General features: G+C 48.0%; 1 long non-coding RNA gene across 6 annotated transcripts; it reads left to right on the forward strand.

The window, feature by feature from the left end:
* The first annotated feature begins 833 nt into the window (after positions 1-833).
* LOC144992048 (uncharacterized) lies at positions 834-13,292 on the forward strand. Of its 6 annotated transcripts, none has more exons than XR_013655785.1 (5): positions 834-4,279; positions 4,371-6,012; positions 6,582-6,674; positions 6,804-6,900; positions 12,927-13,292. It is a non-coding gene; the product is annotated as an uncharacterized LOC144992048 (long non-coding RNA). The 6 variants fall into 6 exon arrangements; XR_013655784.1 differs by having other exon boundaries at positions 834-3,081; positions 3,173-6,012; positions 12,927-13,291; XR_013655783.1 differs by having other exon boundaries at positions 834-1,883; positions 1,975-6,012; positions 12,927-13,291.
* Positions 13,293-14,590: the final 1,298 nt, after the last annotated feature.

A 14,590-nucleotide genomic window follows, 5' to 3' on the forward strand; every position in this document is an offset into this window, starting at 1 on the left:
CAGTTTATTAATATAGAACAATTTTATTTTAGTTGCTGGGTGTTCCAGCGGGGCCAGTGGTTACGATGCTGCAGCTGAGCAGCCGTCTGGACCCAGCGTCTCCACGGCTCTCAACCCTCCAGCAGTGGACGTGTCCTCACCGATGCGGTCCTTGAAATGCAGAGGGAAGTCAGTAGTTCAATCAGAGAGGTGGCCAAGGAGTTGGGCGAAATCAAGACCGACTGAAATAAACTGCACGATGAGGGAATTCTTAAATAAATAATATTTTCCACACCTTTTGTTGTTCTTTACAAGCGACGCATCACTTCCAAACGCTGGCGCACAGCAGCAGCATTTGGCTCAAATGCGTGGGGATGGGGTTCAGGGTCGGGGCCAACACAGCAATCAGCGCCAGGGGGTAGAGGCACGTTTTTAAGCTGTGCCACATCGTGTAGCACAGCACATGCCAGCACGATTTGGCACACAGTGTAACTTTCATGTGTTTCTTCCATCTGTCAACGGTGTCGCCGTTTCTCATTTCACACGTTTTTGTGCGTACGCCTGGGTCAGAGCTTGCGTGAAGGACCGCACATTTTCCCGTCAAGTTTGCTTTTTATAAATCTCAACTATTGCGTAGAGAGTTGCGTACGCCTTCTTTTGTGCGTACGCAACGTTTATAAATGAGGCCCCAGGCCTTCTGCGACGCCGGCCGTGTCCCTTGGTTGCTGGCTTCCTGGGCCCGGCAGTCCTCTTTCCACGGATCCCTGAGATCTCTGCCAAGACCAATAGCCAGGGAACTCAGGGATCTAGCTGGGGGGGTTATTCTCTTCTCTTTGTACATGGAAGAAGTCGAGAGAAGAGCCCTGGACTCTTTCCCAGGTACTACTCCAAGCCACTGGTTCAGATATGTGGACGACACTTGGGTCAAGATCAAAATCCAGGAAGTGGAGACTTTCACAGATCATATCAACGCAGTCGACAAAAACATCAAGTTCACCAGGGAAGACACAAAGGACAACACCCTAGCCTTTCTAGACTGTGCTGTGATCATTGGAGAGAACAGACAGCTCCAGGTTGAAGTGTACAGGAAGCCTACTCACACAGATCAGTACCTGTTATTTGACTCAAACCACCCTTTACAGCACTAACTAGGCGTTATCAGGACATTACAACACAGAGCCCAGGAGGTGCCCACAAGCTCTGACGGAAAGAAGAAAGAAGAGCAACATATCCGCCAAGCCCTCCGAACCTGTGGATATCCCAAGTGGGTATTCACCAAATCCCAACATACAGGAAAACAAGACAAGAAGGAACAAGAGACGAAACAGACCAGTATTTCAATTCCGTATATCTCAGGCCTGTCTGAAAAACAACATAACATCCCAGTTCATCTCAAACCAGTTAATACTCTCAGAAAAAAACCGGTTCATCCAAAGGACAAAATTCCCAGCTACAAACAGAGTAATGTTGTGTACTCTATCCACTGCAAAAAGAACTGCAATGAACAGTATATAGGAGAAACCAAACAACCTCTACACAAGCGGCTTTACCAACATTGCAGAGCCAACCCAAGTGGACCTGAGTCTGCAGTGCATCTCCACCTGAAGGCCACAAACCACTCGTTCGAGGACTGTGAAGACCGAATTCTAGCCAGAGAGAAAGGATGGTTTGAGCGAGTGTGAAAGAAGCCATCTTTGTCAAGAAGGATAAACCTTCTCTTAATAAGAATGGTGGTCTCTGGTTTATTCTTCCATCCATCTACGGCAGTGTTTTGAAACCTAAACAAACCAAACCAGTTCCACCTGGGTCATTAATAGCTGAAAGAGATGACGAGTTTGGGGAGGGAGTCACTGGCTCCCCAACCCCCAGCTGAGGACAAAGGACTCTTAACGACCCAAAACCATGTAGGCTAAGTTGACAATAGACCTTTTTCGCAAAAACTGGAAACACGTCAGCAACGTGTAAACTTAGTTCCGGTTTGTGCTTCGCTGGCAGAGAATGGAAGAGCCTAGAGTGTTTTCGAAGAGCCTGAGTTGTGTTCCGAAGTTCATCAGCGCCGATGTGATGAAGAGTGTGAAGATGCATTCGTCCACTAAAGGAAAAAAAATTGGACAAGGGATATAAATTCGTCCACGAAGAGTTTATCCACCATTACCAAGGTAAGCTTCAGCTAGCTTAGCCATAGCTGCATCACCGGTAACTAACTCTGTGTGTTTGTTTACGTCAACTGTAAATCCTGGTGTTATTTGTAATATAAGTGTGACGGTGTGGCACCGTCAGATGCCGAGGGGAGGCCACACCGGGTTTTATTGTTTGTGTACTGTTGTATTTTGTTATTTAATGATTGCTACCTGTGGTGCCACCTGGATGGAATGGATAGCAACGCCCCGTGGGCGTGGCGTCCCATTTAAGAGGGAACACTACAGGTGGTGAGACGAGAGGAGTGACAGTGTGTGCTGCATGGCCCTGCGTGTAGCATCAGTGTCGGCAATAAAGAAAGATCCTCCTCACCTTGGCTCCTCTGCATCCTTTCTCGGCGGGACCCCGTCACATATGGTGTCAGAAGTGGGATCGCAGAGGGGCCACAAAAAGGTGAGGACGCAGCGGCGTGGTGGGGAAGACTCCCCGGCAGCTCAGCGCCTCCTCCAGGTACTTCATCCTCTAAGGAAGAGGGGGTGGATCCGGATGGCCTCGTCGGAGCGTCAGGCCTGGCCAGGGGCCCGGAAAGGAACACCACGGCGTCCAGATCGTCGTCCATGACGAGCGGCGGACCTCGCGGGCAGCAGGGGCAGACCGCCGGAGCGCGAAGACGGCCGGAGGCGGGACGGGCGCGCCGCCCGAATTCTAGCCAGAGAGAAAGGATCGTTTGAGCGAGTGTGAAAGAAGCCATCTTTGTCAAGAAGGATAAACCTTCTCTTAATAAGAATGGTGGTCTCTGGTTTATTCTTCCATCCATCTACGGCAGTGTTTTGAAACCTAAACAAACCAAACCAGTTCCACCTGGGTCATTAATAGCTGAAAGAGATGACGAGTTTGGGGAGGGAGTCACTGGCTCCCCAACCCCCAGCTGAGGACAAAGGACTCTTAACGACCCAAAACCATGTAGGCTAAGTTGACAATAGACCTTTTTCGCAAAAACTGGAAACACGTCAGCAACGTGTAAACTTAGTTCCGGTTTGTGCTTCGCTGGCAGAGAATGGAAGAGCCTAGAGTGTTTTCGAAGAGCCTGAGTTGTGTTCCGAAGTTCATCAGCGCCGATGTGATGAAGAGTGTGAAGATGCATTCGTCCACTAAAGGAAAAAAAATTGGACAAGGGATATAAATTCGTCCACGAAGAGTTTATCCACCATTACCAAGGTAAGCTTCAGCTAGCTTAGCCATAGCTGCATCACCGGTAACTAACTCTGTGTGTTTGTTTACGTCAACTGTAAATCCTGGTGTTATTTGTAATATAAGTGTGACGGTGTGGCACCGTCAGATGCCGAGGGGAGGCCACACCGGGTTTTATTGTTTGTGTACTGTTGTATTTTGTTATTTAATGATTGCTACCTGTGGTGCCACCTGGATGGAATGGATAGCAACGCCCCGTGGGCGTGGCGTCCCATTTAAGAGGGAACACTACAGGTGGTGAGACGAGAGGAGTGACAGTGTGTGCTGCATGGCCCTGCGTGTAGCATCAGTGTCGGCAATAAAGAAAGATCCTCCTCACCTTGGCTCCTCTGCATCCTTTCTCGGCGGGACCCCGTCACATATGGTGTCAGAAGTGGGATCGCAGAGGGGCCACAAAAAGGTGAGGACGCAGCGGCGTGGTGGGGAAGACTCCCCGGCAGCTCAGCGCCTCCTCCAGGTACTTCATCCTCTAAGGAAGAGGGGGTGGATCCGGATGGCCTCGTCGGAGCGTCAGGCCTGGCCAGGGGCCCGGAAAGGAACACCACGGCGTCCAGATCGTCGTCCATGACGAGCGGCGGACCTCGCGGGCAGCAGGGGCAGACCGCCGGAGCGCGAAGACGGCCGGAGGCGGGACGGGCGCGCCGCCCGAATTCTAGCCAGAGAGAAAGGATGGTTTGAGCGAGTGTGAAAGAAGCCATCTTTGTCAAGAAGGATAAACCTTCTCTTAATAAGAATGGTGGTCTCTGGTTTATTCTTCCATCCATCTACGGCAGTGTTTTGAAACCTAAACAAACCAAACCAGTTCCACCTGGGTCATTAATAGCTGAAAGAGATGACGAGTTTGGGGAGGGAGTCACTGGCTCCCCAACCCCCAGCTGAGGACAAAGGACTCTTAACGACCCAAAACCATGTAGGCTAAGTTGACAATAGACCTTTTTCGCAAAAACTGGAAACACGTCAGCAACGTGTAAACTTAGTTCCGGTTTGTGCTTCGCTGGCAGAGAATGGAAGAGCCTAGAGTGTTTTCGAAGAGCCTGAGTTGTGTTCCGAAGTTCATCAGCGCCGATGTGATGAAGAGTGTGAAGATGCATTCGTCCACTAAAGGAAAAAAAATTGGACAAGGGATATAAATTCGTCCACGAAGAGTTTATCCACCATTACCAAGGTAAGCTTCAGCTAGCTTAGCCATAGCTGCATCACCGGTAACTAACTCTGTGTGTTTGTTTACGTCAACTGTAAATCCTGGTGTTATTTGTAATATAAGTGTGACGGTGTGGCACCGTCAGATGCCGAGGGGAGGCCACACCGGGTTTTATTGTTTGTGTACTGTTGTATTTTGTTATTTAATGATTGCTACCTGTGGTGCCACCTGGATGGAATGGATAGCAACGCCCCGTGGGCGTGGCGTCCCATTTAAGAGGGAACACTACAGGTGGTGAGACGAGAGGAGTGACAGTGTGTGCTGCATGGCCCTGCGTGTAGCATCAGTGTCGGCAATAAAGAAAGATCCTCCTCACCTTGGCTCCTCTGCATCCTTTCTCGGCGGGACCCCGTCACATATGGTGTCAGAAGTGGGATCGCAGAGGGGCCACAAAAAGGTGAGGACGCAGCGGCGTGGTGGGGAAGACTCCCCGGCAGCTCAGCGCCTCCTCCAGGTACTTCATCCTCTAAGGAAGAGGGGGTGGATCCGGATGGCCTCGTCGGAGCGTCAGGCCTGGCCAGGGGCCCGGAAAGGAACACCACGGCGTCCAGATCGTCGTCCATGACGAGCGGCGGACCTCGCGGGCAGCAGGGGCAGACCGCCGGAGCGCGAAGACGGCCGGAGGCGGGACGGGCGCGCCGCCCGGTTCCACTGCCGCGGATGCGGGCGTTGGAGGCCTGCGCGGAGCTGGACAGGGGGCGGACCGATGTCTACCGGGCCGTCAGGGGAGCGCTCCGGGAGAGGCGTCACAACTCGCCTGTAACCTGCTGTCGGCGGCTCCGATCGGCTGAGGTGCCGTCCGGGAGGAGACCAGCGGGGGCGTGTGGCCGACGGAAGGGCCTTAGCCGAGGCTGGGAACGGGACCGGAGCGGTGCACCGAGGAGCGGGTCGGAGGGATCGCCATCATGGAGCGGCCGCAGCCCGTGCATCCATCCGACGCGAGGACGTGGGTGGAGGAGCACGCGCCGGAGGACATTCCCGCTGATGCCTGCGGACCAACCGGACAGGGCCTCTACATTTGGCGAGGGGCGCTTGCGGAAGGGGTTGGTGGCTCTGCGTGGGCTTGCGCGGCGGCGGAGGGCTGGACTGGATCGCCGCACATCGTCAATCCCTCAGAGGAGGGGGATGGTGTGACGGTGTGGCACCGTCAGATGCCGAGGGGAGGCCACACCGGGTTTTATTGTTTGTGTACTGTTGTATTTTGTTATTTAATGATTGCTACCTGTGGTGCCACCTGGATGGAATGGAGAGCAACGCCCCGTGGGCGTGGCGTCCCATTTAAGAGGGAGCACTACAGGTGGTGAGACGAGAGGAGTGACAGTGTGTGCTGTGTGCTGCATGCTGCATGGCCCTGCGTGTAGCATCAGTGTCGGCAATAAAGAAAAATCCTCCTCACCTTGGCTCCTCTGCATCCTTTCTCGGCGGGACCCCGTCACAATAAGGTATAACACATCGCAGTGAATATGTTGCGTGTGTGTTTAAGTGAAAAGGCATGAAATTAACATAACACCCAAAACTTTGGTGAAGCTGTAAATAAGAAATATTAAGTTGCTCGTATGCGTGTTCATTCTTCTTGCTGCAGTTGCGGCACTTTCTTCACTTACTATTAGTATTATTTTTCTGAAAGTAGGGTGACCAGACGTCCTCTTTACCTGGACATTTCATTTTTTTTTATACTTATATAATAAAATAACATTGAACATAGATGAAATGGCATCATATTTGCTTTTATGTACGCAGCTCTGAACACTTATTACTCTAAATGAAATATCTCACAAACTCACTTCACTCCTCTTTTTTACTAACTCAAATTTGGTCACCCTACTGACAGTTATAGTTTCGTGTTACATTGATGTAGCAACATAAGTATGTCTTAATTGTAACCTATTTAATTTATTGTGGTTAGATATCACTGGATGGATGCAGAAAGTGCAAACCTGAAAGCTTTCTCCTGCAGTTGTGCAGCTGGTAAAGGATTCTGCAATGACATCCTTTTGCCATCCTGTTCCAGAGCGCACATTATTCACATCTGGGTCTGCAGGCTGCTCCACCCCCCCTGGCCTGCACGAGTGGCTTGCAAAGATGGCACAGACCAAGAACACAGGTGGGTTTGTGATCAAATTATCATTATGATTTAAGAACGGATGTGTATCCATAACAACTATAAATTATTATAAAAACACCCCCAGTAGTGACTACAGACTGTAATTGCTTTTTGCCTTTTACTTATAAGGGAATCCATCCTGAACCGGTTAGTGAGCTGGTGGTGCAAAAGCCCAAAACAGTTGGGAGGGACGGTCTGAGGTCCACACTGTACAAGGCATATACAGGTGATTAATTTAACTTTTTGTTGCCTTGTGAGAGCAAGTTAAGTTTTTTTTTTTTTTGATGTTATGACTAACCAAATTATGGTTACAGCAGATATAATGAATTACATTTAAATGTAGTTATGCACTTATGTCTAACTTTTGTGTGTTGTTGTCACGGGGTTCTCTCAAGAAATTCAGAAAAATGCAAAAACAAAAACTGGTAGGCAAGCCAGGAGAGATTTCATAGGGTTTTTACCCTTTTTAATAGAGTCTTTGGGAGACACACAAAAAATAAAGCAGGGATGAAAGTAAAACAACATAAATTCATCTGACTTCAGATCATATCACCTTCAATTGTGAATTTGAATGGCACTCCTTCTGCCCATTTCTCTCTCAACCTCTCAGTCCCTCTGCAATGATGAGAGTGAGGCTTCCTCTGCCATTGTGAGAGTGAGGCGCCTTCTTATGTACCTCTTGCCACTCCCACATAATTAGGCCTTTTACTTAGAAAATTGTAAAGAAAGTTATTCTCAAAACATTTCATATTTCCTTCAATAATTAAATAATGTCCATCACATTAACTTCAGCCACAAATAATTCAACTTAAATTATACAAAGAAAAAACGAGAAACAAAAACAAGATAAATTAGGAACAGCTGTTTCCTAAGATTTACAACAATATATAAACAAAAAAAACAAATCCCTCGGTTTGGCTGTCAACGTAGGGGGCGTGGCTAAGACGCCGCTGCTGCTGAGCTGCTGCTGGGCTGCCGTGAGTAAGCGGTTCTATGTATGTGTATGCTTAAAACTACTGATGACCAAGTGTGCACCCGAGGTCTAAACTGTAAAAATGAAAGGTGAATTGTAAGAAACTATGGTTTCACAGCGAAATGTTTGATTGTGACGTGGACGCGCGCACCAACATGTGTGGGTGTGTGTGTGTATGTGTGCTCACGGTGTTCGCTCAGCCCGAGAGACGGAGCCGCTCCGTCACATCATCCCTCCCCTCTGGGAGGTTGTCGATGTTCGACCAGCACCGCTCCCAGGCCGACTGCCGAAGCATCCACCTGCACCAGAAATCTTTGGTTGAAGTCGGGACTTCGCAGGACCGGTGATGAACACAGACAGGCTTTCAGTGTTGTGAATGCTTTTTCACACTCCTCTGTCCACTGAACTGGGTTCTTTTGGTCCTTCTTAGTTAAAGATGTAAGTGGAGCTGCCATGGTTGCAAATTGTGGAACAAAACGCCTGTACCAGCCAACCAGTCCTAGGAACGATCGCACTTCCTTCTTGGTTTTTGGTCTAGGACAGTTTCGGATCGACTCCACTTTATCCACTTGTGGACGCACTTCTCCTCCTCCAAGATGGTACCCAAGGTATTCGGTCTCTCGCTGGGCCCATCTGCACTTGGAAGGGTTAAGTGTTAAGCCAGCCTCTTGAATTTGTCCTAGAACCAAGGAGAGATGTTGCATGTGCTCTGTCCATGTTTTGCTGTAGATTACCACATCATCAAGGTATGCTGCACTGCAGTGGCCACATCCCTGTAGCACTCTGTCCATCAACCTCTGGAAGGTGGCTGGGGCACCATGCAAACCAAAGGGCATAACAGTAAACTGAAATAACCCTGCAGGTGTTTGGAATGCAGTGTACGGTCGACTCGTCTTCTCCAGAGGGACTTGCCAATACCCTTTGCACAGGTCAAGGGTGGTGATGTATTCTGCAGGTCCAATCTTCTCTAGCAGGTCATCTATTCTGGGCATGGGATAGGTGTCAAACTCAGAGATGGAGTTGAGTTTCCTGAAATCAATACAGATGCGCAGAGAACCATCCTTCTTGAAGGCAATGACCATTGGGCTACACCACTCTGAATTGGAAGGCTCGATCACCCCAAGCCTCAACATCTGTTCTATTTCATCTTGAAGTTTGCTCACCAGTTGCTGTGGAACTCTGTACGGACGTTGGCGGATCGGAAGCCCATTCTTCAGTCTGATGATATGTTCAATCAAGCAGGTCATTCCAGGTTTATCTGCAAACAGTGAAGAAACATCTTTGAACAGTTCAGTCAGTTCTGTTGCTTGTTTGGGTGGGAGGTGTGCCAGACCGGCTGAACCACCAGAGCTAGTATCTTCATCGCTGTCCTCTTCGGAGTTGATTTTTCTCACCAGCATGGCTCTCGTAGGAGTCGGACCTGGGTTTTCCCTCCATTCTTTCAGCAGATTGATGTGGTATGTTTGTTTTGACTTTTTCTTTTCAGGGTGGTGAACTTCATAGGTGACCGGACCCATCTTCCGAGTAATGACATATGGCCCCTGCCATTTAGTCAACAACTTATGAGTTGAGGAAGGGAGAAGAAGAAGAACTTTCTGCCCAGGTTGAAACTCACGGTTACGGGCCTGTTGGTCATACCAAGTCTTTTGTTTCCTTTGGGCCTCACGCAGGTTGACTTCTGCCTCCTCTTGATACCTCTGTAGTCGTTCTCTCATCTCCAACACAAATTGTATTACCCCTTTGCCTGCAGGCGTGGTAGACGGAGCCTCCCAACTCTTCCGGAGTAGATCCAACGGCCCTTGGACATCCCACCCGTACAGGAGCTCAAAAGGGGAAAATCCTGTGGAGGCTTGAGGAACTTCTCTGTAGGCAAACAGAAGAAATGGCAACCAGCGATCCCAGTCTTTACCTGTGTCATCCACAAACTTCTGCAGCATCTTTTTGAGTGTCTGATTGAACCTCTCCACCAAACCATCCGTTTGTGGGTGATACGGTGTAGTTCGAATAGCAGAGATTCCAAGGTGTTTGTAGAAGAGCTGCATCAGCCGGGAAGTAAAGTTAGTCCCCTGGTCGGTCAAGATCTCATCTGGGATCCCCACTCTGGAAAACAGTTGAACCAAGGCTCGGACAACAGTGGGAGCAGTGCTGGTGCGCAGTGGGAAGGCTTCAGGAAATCTGGTTGCATAGTCACAGACAACAAGGATATATTCGTGGCCACTACTACTTTTAACAAGTGGGCCGACTATATCCATGGCAATCCTTCGGAATGGAGTGGATATAACAGGAAGTGGTTGGAGTAAGACTCTGTTTGATTTTCGGGTTGGACATGTTTTCTGACAGGTAGGACATGCGGCACAATACTTCTGTATATCTGTATACATAGAAGGCCAGTAGAAACGAGATGCTGCTCTAAGGTATGTTTTATGACGACCTAAATGTCCTGCCCATGGAACGGTGTGAGCGAGCTGCATAACAAGTGGCCTACAAATAACCGGTACAACAAGACGCCTTTGTTCACCCTCAGCCATATATAGGACATTGTTGTCAACAATAAACTGTGACTTCTCCACAAAGAGTTTGTCATTACTTTGTGTGACTTTAGCAAACAGAGGTTTCAAATCTTTATCCTCCTTTTGTAAATCAGAAATATTCCCGTGTTTCATCCCCACAAAATCTGTTGCCTCTGGGCTCATTAAGTTTAGTTTTTTCTCGAAACGTTTTTGGGAGCGAGATTTCCTTAGCCTAATTTTACCACCCTCAAAAAGGCTGTCATCAAAATCAAAATCAGGCAAATGTTGCACATTAGCTTTAGCTTGGGCTCGAGTGAGTACAGCCCCAGAAATTTTCACATCAACTTCACCGTGGGTTTTCATTATGTTCAGTGGCTCAGTTGTTTTTTTCAGCAAGTCCATGAGCACAGGTAAATCACATCCGAGAATAACGTCTACAGGTAAATTGTCTACCACGGCAAACGTTAATAGATTGGCCTGAGCATCAATACATACAGTTAATTCAGCTTTAGGATAAAGATGCTTATCCCCATGAACACAAAGAATGTCTTTTTTCTGGCTATAATCCAGAGCCCCCGTTGGCACCAAACTGCGCTTTATCAATGAGATGAAGCTTCCAGTGTCCAACATAGCAGTGATCAGTTGTCCATTAACAGTCACATCAATATATTGCTGACCTTTAAAGTCTTTACCATCAGTGTGCTCACCCCTAGGTCTAGGTGGATAACATGCACCAGTGACCTTAGATTTCCGAATGGGACACACTGAAGCTTTGTGTCCTGGTTGCTGACAATAGAAGCACACAATGTCCTTACCAGATGATCGTTGGCCTGCTGCCTTATTGGTGGTACCTGGAGCGTCTGGAGCGTTCTCCCTCCTCGACAGTCTTTGCTGAAACAGCTGGGCTGGTTGAGATGTTACCCCCATGGAGCGTAGAGTTGGCCCTCCTCTCCTGGCGTTGAGGTACTGGACAGCCAACTTTGCTGCTGCGATCCCCTCTGTCGGCTCATGCTCCTTCACCCAGGTCCTGACATCAGCTGGTAACACCCGCAGTAGTTGCTCCAAGATGATGACCTCCCCTATCTGTTCCTTGGTGTGCCGCTCCGGCTGGATCCAGCGGCGATAGAGAGACTTCAGGCGATGGTAGGTTTCTGTTGGGTTTTCACCATGCGGCACAGATGTTGAGCGTAACTGCTGCCTATAAGTCTCTGGTGAAATGTCAAACTTAGCCAACAGTGCTGCTCTCAAGTCTTTATAGCAGTGGGCTCGGTCTTCATCCATTGCTGTGTAGGCTTCCAGGGCTTTACCAGACAGCAGTGAAACCAAACGACATGCCCACTCTTTTTTCGGCCATTTCCATGTTTTAGCGATGCGTTCAAAGCGCATCAGATAGTTTTCAATGTCTTCCCCCATCTGGTAAGGGGGAATTTTTGGATCGGAAAAAAGACCCCTAGGATGTGCAGTGCTGTCAGAGTCTTCTGAGCCAGATGATGACGTCTCAGTGTCCGGCAAACGACGTGATGCTGGAGTTGGTAGAGTATACCTTGGGCTGCTTGCTGTAGATGTACTGGGGGTTCGTGGTCCTTTGCTCTTTGATTTGCACGGAGCTTTGATGTGCGGTTGCTGCACTTTACTTTGGAGGGATCCGCTCAGGCGGTGAAGTGAAGCCACAAGCTCTTCTTCTCTCTTTTGCTGAGCAGTCAAGAAATCCCTCATAATGGTCAGCATGTCACTCCCTGAAGTACCAGAGGGACCTGGCTTTGGAGGTGCCTCCATTTCTTCTTCAGATGGCGTAGATGGTGCTGTTTCCCAAGCTTGGTCCACAGTTGCCTCAGGATGCTGTGAGTCTTTCTGGGACCGTAATCCAGTCCTTCGTTTTGGAAGCTGAATCCTCCTTTTACGGCTTGCCATCCCACTTCTGACACCAAATGTCGCGGGGTTCTCTCAAGAAATTCAGAAAAATGCAAAAACAAAAACTGGTAGGCAAGCCAGGAGAGATTTCATAGGGTTTTTACCCTTTTTAATAGAGTCTTTGGGAGACACACAAAAAATAAAGCAGGGATGAAAGTAAAACAACATAAATTCATCTGACTTCAGATCATATCACCTTCAATTGTGAATTTGAATGGCACTCCTTCTGCCCATTTCTCTCTCAACCTCTCAGTCCCTCTGCAATGATGAGAGTGAGGCTTCCTCTGCCATTGTGAGAGTGAGGCGCCTTCTTATGTACCTCTTGCCACTCCCACATAATTAGGCCTTTTACTTAGAAAATTGTAAAGAAAGTTATTCTCAAAACATTTCATATTTCCTTCAATAATTAAATAATGTCCATCACATTAACTTCAGCCACAAATAATTCAACTTAAATTATACAAAGAAAAAACGAGAAACAAAAACAAGATAAATTAGGAACAGCTGTTTCCTAAGATTTACAACAATATATAAACAAAAAAAACAAATCCCTCGGTTTGGCTGTCAACGTAGGGGGCGTGGCTAAGACGCCGCTGCTGCTGAGCTGCTGCTGGGCTGCCGTGAGTAAGCGGTTCTATGTATGTGTATGCCTAAAACTACTGATGACCAAGTGTGCACCCGAGGTCTAAACTGTAAAAATGAAAGGTGAATTGTAAGAAACTATGGTTTCACAGCGAAATGTTTGATTGTGACGTGGCGCACCAACATGTGTGGGTGTGTGTGTGTATGTGTGCTCACGGTGTTCGCTCAGCCCGAGAGACGGAGCCGCTCCGTCACAGTTGTGTTTGTCTTGTGTAGGACCACAGCCAGATCCATATATGATGGCATCTGGAAGCAGATTATGCCAGGTGCAGCCCCAACCTCTCATGGCTGTGTTGGATGGGGTTTCTGAGATGGAATGAAAGAGAACTTGGATATATATTATAGCAAATGCATGAATGCATACCTTAAATTACACTTATCTTGTCTTTAACAATCAGTTCAGCCTTCTGTCTTACTGTTAATGATCTGTAATGTTATTTTTTATTGTAAATGTTTGATGTTATTTGTGTTGTGATTAATCAGTTGTTACGCATACCAAAAAATTAAAGGAAGCACAATTTTGACCAAAATTGTTTTATTTGTTCATCTAATTTTTTTGTGAAGTCAAAGTCACATTTCAACAGAAAATTTTACGAATATAACAATATTTAATTAGATTTTAAGAATATGTGGAAACACTAAATTTTTCTATACTATTTGCACATTATACATTATTTACATACCAAACATTAATTCACTCTTCAACACAAAAAAGTCCTTGACAATTTGCCAAAACACGGCATTTAAGCCAGATCTGATTCACACTGCCCATCAGTGTGAGCGGCACGGGAGAGTCCCAGATGTGGAAGGACTTTATCCTACCGATCACTCTTTCCGCCATAATTCTGAGGCGGGTAATGGCTTGGGTTTGTTCTGTTTCCTCCTTGCTGATGGAGCTGAAAGCTTAAAAGGTGGAATCATGATCTTAGATCCAATGTCAGTAAGCAGGTCTTCAATGAGGAACTCTTTGTCCGCCATGACATCGTCTCCTGGCTGCAGCAAAGGAACTTGGCTTATAAGTCATGGATGTAATCCAAAGCCTCATCCAGAGCACCTGTAAAGATAAAGAAATTAAAAATCAGTCTAAACATATTTATTCTATCTTTTAACACAACACAGTAATCATGTTTTGAAAAGTATGTGAAGTATTTAATTACAAATACATTTCATTTATTTCTGTTAAAGAAAATTACAAACGACGAAATACCCAAAATTAATTAAATACATGTAATTAAAATAGGTGAGAGCGTGAACAGCTTTTATTATAAACATTCATTTGTTCAGGTAGAAATGCATTTATCCAATAACGGTACACATAGTTGACTAACGTTAACCAAACACATTATGAACAACCTTACCTGCAGGTGGGTGTGTCACGTAGTCGTGATCCATCTTTACTGCCTTAGCTTAGCCACCATGTTGCTAGCTTCACAGCATAGCTGCATAGACTGACGTTTCAGGTTCTGTCATATTCTGACTCCCTTCTCAAAGGAGCAGTAAAGTTTTCTACACCTGGGGCTGGGATCGGCCCTTCCCTGGCTCTGGGGCGGGACGGGACAACCCTCTTGGGGCCCCCGGTCGCTCTGGGTGTCATCCGCTTCGGCTGCGGGGTCTGGGGGTGGGGTGGGGTGGGGGTCTTGTCGGCCCTGTCCTGTGGGGGGGCATTCTGGGGGAGGGGGGGGGGGGGGCACTATTGGTACGGGGCAGGGGGGGTTGACGGGTCGGGGTCTCCGCTGAGGCCATCGGCGGTTTCCCCGGCCGGTTGGCTGCCTCGGTCCCGTCGAGGCCTGACCAGAGCTCTTCTAGGGCCGGCGTTTGGGGGTGGGGGCCTGGGCTTGCTCCGGGGGGGGCCGGCGCTTTCTGGCTCCCCTCTCTCTGTG

The sequence above is a fragment of the Oryzias latipes genome, chromosome 4, assembly GCF_053564925.1.
Source record: "Oryzias latipes strain Hd-rR chromosome 4, Olatipes_Hd-rR_3.1".
In the NCBI taxonomy this organism is placed as follows: Eukaryota; Metazoa; Chordata; class Actinopteri; order Beloniformes; family Adrianichthyidae; genus Oryzias; species Oryzias latipes.